Raw genomic sequence first — 8,905 nt, forward strand, 5'->3', positions numbered from 1 at the left:
ACAAACAAACATTTTCTTTAAATAATAAACAATACATTTATAGATGTTGAATTGAATATTTCCACTGAAAGAGACATTTTTTCTTTATTTGATTCATTATAGTTGAGTGGGGGACGGAGGGGGCTGATGATGCTGGGATGCCAGAATCACTGAGGTGTCGTGGGCTAGTCGACGAAACACTGAGGACGGAAGGTGCCCACTTGAAGACCCCAGAGATGTACCCTACTTAGCTCAATCCAGACGGTTGTCATGCTGATGCGCTGGGGAGGCAATAAGCTGATCCCTGGAGCCACCATTACACTTCAGCCATCAACACCAGGCAGAAGGATATCTACATTATCAGATGGAAAGAAACGCAAATGGATGGAGACGCAGATGGATCACATTAGTTTACTGTAAAGTTATGTCTTAGTTGGTGTAATGGAAATCAATTCTTGGTTTGTTCATTACATTTTAAAGTAAAATGTTACTGGCCATTTTCATCATGACACAAGCACAAATGAGGCTGCCAATAACTGATGCGACCCTTCCTCAAGACCTGCAACAGTATAAGGGTGACAGTGTTTTGTTTTTTTTGGGTATTTTTAATCGTCCTTTGATATCTGGGGTAGTAACAGGAGGTATCCATTCAAGACTAGCACTACCGCTTCACAATGGCGAGAAAGACATTATTTGCATTATGGAATACCTGGTTACTTATCAAACTGACTTTGCAGTTTACGGCTGGACAGCGCGGAGAACTTCTGGGCCTGTGTTAAACATTTTAAAACTATTTATTTTCAGAATGGGATAGGGAAAGAGTTCAGGGGGAAGGAGCAGAGATATCAGAATTGGAGGCTGTGTGGCCAGGTGGTTGAAGAAAAGGACTTGTAACCAGGAGGTCCCCGGCTCAAAACCAAACTCACTCACTGTGTGACCTTGAGCAAGTCACTTAATCTCCTTGTGCTCTGTCTTTTGGGTGAGATGTTGTTGTAAGTGACTCTACAGCTGACACATAGTTCACACACCCTAGTCTCTGTAAATTGCCTTGGACAAAGGTGTCTGCTAAATAAACTAATAATAAAAATGGTGAGAATTGATTTGAATACTTGCTTTTTTCACTGCTTTAATTAATCACTGGTGTCCCATTCTGACTCATTCAATAGCTCATGTATACTACGGTTTCCCAAAAGGTCAGCATTTAAATAAATCTCATCAGTCATGTTTATTGTGATGAATTCCAATATGGCTGCCTTTTTTTTAGAGGCTAGTGGCATATAGATATCTACCAGTGATTATCTCTTTTTGAAAAGAAATGCCAACCATGGTGATATGCTGTAATATCAACACCCCCACGCGACCTGTTGAAAAAGGTTTCATGAACTTAAAAAAAAAATAAAAACTTTTAAAAATTGTCCTTAACAAATCATTTTGTGAATAGGGAATTCAATCATTCAACTGGGGGACTGAAAAGCCAGGTAAAGCTTCAGAGTGAAGTTGTAATTTCACGGTAAAGTCAGTAAAACTGTACATAGACAAAGCTAACAGACAGAGGCTAACAGATAGTAAGGATTACCTGACTGTCTGCCTTAAGAAATGATTGTATAGCCCCCCCTCCCCCTCCCCCTCCCCCATGCTGCCTGCTCTGGTCAGCTCAAACACCAGATGATTGTGATAATCCACAGACTTTGGTTATGACATTGTTGTTCATTTAAAATGCAGGGCAATCTAAACTGCTGCAAGTGTCAGGAGAACACAATCAGCGTTGCTCCAAATACTTCGGTCTTGTTTATCAGCTGATGCAAAGCCACATACAAGGTGTAAGAATTCTACTAATGCTTTTTTTAAAACAACTGTACATTTCAAGTTTTGCAGTGAGTGCAAGGGAAAAGGCACATTTGAGAGAGGAATATCATCATAAGAGTGAAAACTTACAACATTTAATCACTTCTAAATTGTTTCTTGATAGTGTTCTACCATTGCAATTGTTTTACGTCTCTCAGAAAATGTCTTTGCCTATGCATCGTCTTTGCCTATGCATTGAAAATAGGGCCATTATACAGGTATGTAATATCAGAGGTCAGTTGAATCCAGCAAAACTAACGCAAGGCCAAAAATGCTCAAGAATCTTAGCTGAGCTTTACGAGCAGTGTGTTTGGAGCAGAGATAGATATCGGTCATATAACCAATATATATATAGTGGGGTATTGCATTTCATACACAACAGAACCCTGAACCCTTAGAGCTAACTGACAGTAATTCCCTCTAATTAGGTGTTAATTGTGATAAACAAATGACAGACAAGGCTTTATTGTTATGTTATATTTGACATTGAAAAAGACTTAAATGTTTCATTAAACTTACGTTTATTATGGTATTTCTAGATTTTCAGTGTTGTTTTGTTTTTTCTTTCAATTTCTTTAAAGCTAAACAGTCGATCTGCACATTCTGTTTGTTTATTTTTTTATTTGATAACATACATTATCAAATTATGTATTTCCAAACACTGGTGAATCGTTTTGATTTAAGCTTTTTTGCTGTTGTGTTGTACCTGACTTCAGTGGCGGAGGAATAGTCAGTGCATCCGGGGCAACTGCACAGGGCTCACGCACTCAGAGGGCCAGAGAGGTCCGAAAGTTTGGAAAAAACACTTAACAGTGATAATAACCTTCACATTTATATTTGCAGATTTTACCTACCATATTCATATCATTGTAGCTATTAGTGCCAGTAATTATGTTTTCTCCCTTGTTTCATCAGTACTGCTAGTCTCTTAATTATGTTTTAACAAGGGCTCCTGAGTGGCGCATCCAATAAAGGTGCTCAGCATGGAGTGCAGGATGTGCCCTATAGCCTGGAGATCACAGGTTCAAATCCAGGCTATTTCATTGCCGACCGTGACTGGGGGTTCTTAGGAGGCAGATAGGGAGGGCTTAGGTTGGCAGGGCAATCCATGATTCATCTAGTGGTCTCTCAATATTGCAAAACAGTTTCCTACTGTCTTCATGGAAGGATTTGAAGCCCATGTACGTGTGACATACCTTACATATATACATACATACATACAAGGGCAGGCCTCTCTGTGTTCTTACCATGAAGGCATGTTTTAAGATTTTTGAAAAAATGTATTCTTCACATACAGAATAACAGAGAGACCCTTTCATACAGCACCTGACACAGATGATCTTTAACAAGTTTTCAAGTTGTTCTCTGAAAATGTAAAAATGTATTAACCTACAGAAAGACAAACTACACAAGTACAGGTTATGTTACAAAACTGGAAAGAAAGAGTTTAGGTGGCCTTCAACTAGATACATTTAAATACATGTTGTGACATTCTGTGTAATGTCAACAGTTCCAATCAGCGTTCCAGATAAGGTTTTGGACCTGAGAGTAACTTAGGCCCTGTCCACACTACATAACCGATCTCGAGAACCGTACTCGAAACCGCTCTACTTAATACAGCTCAAAGCGTCCACACTGAAGTACCGTTTCATGTTTAGTCAGAATTAATGCGTCCACACACCATTAAAATAGTTCAGTTACAATTCCCCGCAGCGCAACGAACCGTGGACATTAATACGACAGTATCCCACCATTTTATTTTAAAATAATGTGTTATGCCCCATATTAACAGAGGTCCATATTGCATAAATGAAATATAACAAGTATTGTGGGAAAAAGTAAATCCGAACACACACACACACACAAGTAGGGCTTGAAGTTTTCAGGTTTTATTTTTAATCAGGTGAAGTCCCTTTAAATAAATTGAGCTGATTCTGTTTTAAAATTAAACTCAGAAAAGGATGTTAATTACAAAACAATCACTGTTTTTACCTTCATATCTTGCCTGAGCCTAATTCTGGTCCTCTTAATTTTATTTCAAACAGAGCTGACAAATTACGTACTTTGTTCATCCCCGATCCTACTTTTAAGTCGCTTTTCATTTTTGCAGTCGCCTACTTTAACGCTGTGTTTTTGTTATTTATTTATTTATTTATTTTATTTTATTTTATTATTAATTTATTTCTAGCAGAAGCCCTTATCCAGGGCGGCTTACAGTCGTAAACAAAAATACATTCAAGGATCACAGTACAAGTAATAATACAGTTAAGAGCAAGATAAATACAATGGCTTTGGTTCTAGCAAGTACAAGTACGATTCAAGAAAAATACGATTTTCACCACTAGTTTAACAGAGATGTCCTGGAAGATTTTTTGAAGCATAAAAATGAATACCTAGTGCGGAGTGTACAGTGATAGCATGTCCTTTAGGCGCCTGCTCAGAGTATTTCGCCAAACATACCACAAAGCATTTTGGGATACTGGAGGATACACAAAAAATGTAGTTCGGTATTACAGCGTCCACACTTCTGATAAACAGAACTACCTGATGCGATCTAATTAGAACCGGACTCGAGACTACCTCCGGTTCTCGAGTACGGTATTAAATGCTGCGTAGTGTGGACGCAAACCGTATTTAGCAGCGCTTTTTTTTTCTTTCTAGGTAACACACTGACTGCAAATGTATTACTTAACTTATATTTTAAAATTACATTCTTAAACTCAGTGAATATGTTACAACTTCAATATAAAGCCACATAGATAAATACAATTAGAAAATACATTAATACGTTATAAAAACAGTTCGTTTAATATTTTAAGCACCATTTTTAGCATTCAGACGACGAATCCAGTTGGAGCTGGACTGGGGTGTTTACACGCTTCAATTTGTGTAACTTCGATTTTTTCTTATTCTTCCTGTGATTGGCTGTAAGACAACAGGGCAGAGATTAGCTAGTGTTGTTGGGTTGTTTTTTCTTGTGAACAGTCCTAGTAACTGAAGACGTTGTATTCTGGGAGATGTAGTTGTTAGTGGACGTTTTAGAGGAGGTATACAAGCTGTGCAGCAAAATTGCTATTCGTATTTGTACCCATTAAATTTAAATTGAGTGCATTTTCGATTTTTTTAATGCGTAAAAACGGCAATATATATTTATCACTGTAACATCATTGCCGTTTTTTTGTGTTCCCCTTTTTAAAGTGAAAACAACAACAAAAAACACATTGGAGAATGCGGGCATCGATCCCGCTACCTCTCGCATGCTAAGCGAGCGCTCTACCATTTGAGCTAATTCCCCGGCACAGCCCACACTTCATGATTCATCAACATGGCCTACTGTCCGGAGCTGTGTGGCATTACTCGCGGATGTTATGCCAATATGAAACATAAATAAATAGCGAAATAAAATAAATAATTAAACGAATGAATAAATACAATAATAAATAAACAAATAATTAAATTAATCTATATATATAATTTATTTTGCATCAATTATTGTATATATCTGTTGTGTATTTATGACAGTATCCAAATATATTTTTGGCAATGATCTAATAACTAGGCACCCTAGTTATTAAAACACAGGAAACACAGAGCAGGATACGCCGGACGATTTCTTCTAACATGCAATAAAAAAGTAGGCATTTGGTTTAGAGACTGGTGAAAGTGCAGTTTAAAAAAAAAAAAATCTAAAAAGTCAGTCTCCTTCGAGCCGGATTTGAACCAGCGACCTAAGGATGTCAGTGATACCTCTACAGTCCTCCGCTCTACCAACTGAGCTATCGAAGGGACACGCTAACACGTTAAGAAAATAGATTTACATAGGGATCCGGTCTGATAGCCTGTATAATCTCAGAATTGAAATTATCTTTGGCAATGCGTGTTTACGTTCTACATATATACAAAAAGATAAACCGATTTGAGACTGTAGTACGTAATTGTTCTTTACTTTAGGCCTTAGTTATAACATACTGTAGGCGCTACTCTGGCGAAGTTTTTGTTCTAGTAAACATAGATTAGAACTTGTATTAAATCGTGATTCTATATTATTTCCTTTTCACAACACCAACGTCTGAGACAGTTCTTTACAGCAGAGACCGCACAATAAAGCGACTGTAATGTAACCCTACCAGGCGGTGGGGACAAAGGATATAAGGTGATCTACCAGCTTCTGTTGCGGATTTAATTGCAGTAGTTATTTAACCAAGAAACATCCCTTTTGTTAAATATTATTATAAATTATTTTAAAACTACGTTCTAGTTTTCTTATTTACAAAAAGCTGTTTTAATTGCCATTGAAATAATGTAAATAGGCTCTGGACTTCATGTCTACCTGCAGATCTGTACCAGTGTTATGATGATGGCATGGTTTTTCAGTCTGGCAATGATTTAAAACTGTAGGTCCTGTTCCAGCATGTTATTTTTGAGTCAAAGGACTACAAAAAGTTTATCAAGTTTTGTGTGTGTGTGTGTGTTTTAAATGTTGCTTTTTTTTTTTTTTTTAATTGTTCCTTTTAACAAAACATACTTAGTGTCATCTGAGAATGGGGGACAGCCACAATTAGAAATATCCATAATGTAAAATACTATACTGTGCAGAAACCCACTATTTTACAAAAGCTGGTAGTTTGACATAAGTTGCTTTAGGTAAACACCCTGCAGAAAATGGCCACATTTGTGAGAGAGAGCATACTTTTATTAAAATCACAAACCCCTCTATATATGTAACATTCTAACGCATTTCTTAACCAAGTGCAGCTGCTGCAGCAGTCTTCTGGCATTTACCTGATTTTCTGTGATTTTCAAACTAGAAATGTAGTCTAGGCAAAATTAGGTTTTTGTATCCAAGAAGTAAGTTTTGCCACTTGCATTAATAGCATTCGGCCTTTGCGTTGAAATGCATCTTTTCGCTTGTTCATGACGCAGTTTTTTGTTTTATTGCTTCAAATAATTTGCTAGACCTGAAGACAAAATAAAAAGTCTTTGTGAATTATTTAATGTAGAATGAGACTTATTACATAATATACAAAATGTGGAGTGAAATGTTACATTTTTACAAAGGTTAATGATTTTGTGTAGATGTTTGTTCCATGTTGAATAAAATAATTTCAGTGTAACGTATAATATATGGGCTATATATTTTCCTATTTCTCTGGAAAGATTCTGAACTAAAGAATTGTAATATATGAGAAGTTAAGTGCTAAGTGAAGTGCATGGTGATTTGATTCAGGGGCGCGGGGGGGGAGGCGCTTGTATAGCACATAATGTTTAGTTGCGGTTATACTCTTCGTCCTACATAAAAGCAAGGTGCTACTGATATCATATAAGAACCTACCTTACTACCCCGATGTCTAATGCTACTGCAGAGCACAGCTGCTCGTGCCTTCGATGGCTGAAAACATATCTACGATCATCCATACGGCAGGACAGTGTATGGTAACTGCTTAAGTGGTCTGAAGCACATTATTATTAGGAATACACACTGACCTTTATTACCGTAAGTTAAATATTACAAAAACAAAATAATTAATGATAAAACTGTAAAGTCAGAATATAACAGTGAGTGGTCCAGACAATCTCACAGTACATAAGACACTGTACCATATTTCTGCTATAGATACTGTAACTTTAATCTTGTATTTGATTGATACTATGAGTATGTTGTTGTTGTGCGATTGAACTTTCACTTAAAATTGAAGGCAGTAGGTTAGGTCTGCATCACTTTTTCAACAGCAGTAAAACCATTTGTGTAACCATAGAGATGTAAGCATTATTTTTATTAAAGATTTATTTATTAAGTGTTTTGTACACTTACCGTAAAAGTGTCAAATAATCGCCTGTCTCTAATACGCACCGGATCTACTGGCAAATATTGTAGGCCTAAATAAACGCCGGGTCTCTGTCATTGCCATTGAAGCCGAGGAAGATGAGGAGGAGCGTGAGTGTAATGAACTGCTAATAAAATGACAGCGATGAAAGTGACTCTCAGGATTAATAAATAACAATAATAGAAAACGTAATTTCAGGTAGGCCTACATGTAATGCAGATTTGTTTAATGCAGTTATTACATTATTAAAAGTTTTCAAGCATGCTGAATGTAGGCCAGATACAGTATTTGAACATGTTTTGTTGAATTAACAATGTACAAGTTTGAGATTAAACAATACATTTGTTTTGATAATGATACTTATTGCTTTTATTCATTTTTCTGCTTGTTCATTTTCCAGTGTTTTGCAAACCGTATCCTTGTTAACCAGTGCATATAAAAAGACTATACTTTCGCTTTATACTTGAGGGTGTACAATACAATGGAATTGTGTTATTCTGCTACTTAGTTCCCACTGACACTCAACCTTTTAACAAAATTGCTGGAATGTTTAAATTGAGTTTCAATGTTGCTAGAAGGTTGTATGTTCGCGGTTTCTCAATGACCGCATGAAGCATGTGAGGCTAGTGATCTAATATAAAGGCCGGTCTCAAATAATTGCCGGTCTCCAATACGTGCCGGGTCTGCTGACAAATATTGTAAATAAACTCTGGAGGCATTTAATTGAAGTTTTACGCTAACACATTTTGGACTCAAATCCCGCCTATGGCTGCAATAGAGTAGTTTTATGTAAAAAAAACTAGGATCTAGGAAGTATGAAGAAACTTTCAGTGAAGAAATCTTCTCTTATGGTTGTTTCTCTGTTCAAGTTAACCTTTGTAAGCTCTAAAATAAGGCACCTGGCTGTGGTTTTTCAAATGTTTTTACACCAATATATTATAATTTGATCTTTTAAAGTCAACTCACACACGCTTTTCTTTGTTAAATGTTTGCTTGGAGGGGAACGACTGATATTGTGTAAACTGAGAGCCCTCCAAAATAACTTTAAAATGTAGTTCTTGTTCAAAACTCTCTAGCACTACTAAACACACTTTCAGTTTTGTATTAATTCTTTTTACAGATAATAGCATCTAGAGTTAAAAACAGTTATCAAACATCTTGGTCACTTGAATGACACTGAATAAGTAATCCCAGTGATAAACATACAAGTAAACTCTGATTGTGTTCTGGGTTATTGCTTGAATATACTGTGCTCC

General features: G+C 36.6%; 2 non-coding genes across 2 annotated transcripts; both read right to left on the minus strand.

Moving 5' to 3' along the window:
* Positions 1 to 5,046: 5,046 nt before the first annotated feature.
* On the minus strand, positions 5,047 to 5,119 carry trnaa-agc (transfer RNA alanine (anticodon AGC)). Its single transcript has one exon. It is a non-coding gene; the product is annotated as a tRNA-Ala (tRNA).
* A 405-nt stretch (positions 5,120 to 5,524) lies between these two features.
* trnay-gua (transfer RNA tyrosine (anticodon GUA)) lies at positions 5,525 to 5,610 on the minus strand. The gene is given in 2 exon segments: positions 5,525 to 5,560; positions 5,574 to 5,610. It is a non-coding gene; the product is annotated as a tRNA-Tyr (tRNA).
* Between the last annotated feature and the right edge of the window lie 3,295 nt (positions 5,611 to 8,905).

Source organism: Acipenser ruthenus, chromosome 3, assembly GCF_902713425.1.
Source record: "Acipenser ruthenus chromosome 3, fAciRut3.2 maternal haplotype, whole genome shotgun sequence".
Taxonomy (NCBI): Eukaryota; Metazoa; Chordata; class Actinopteri; order Acipenseriformes; family Acipenseridae; genus Acipenser; species Acipenser ruthenus.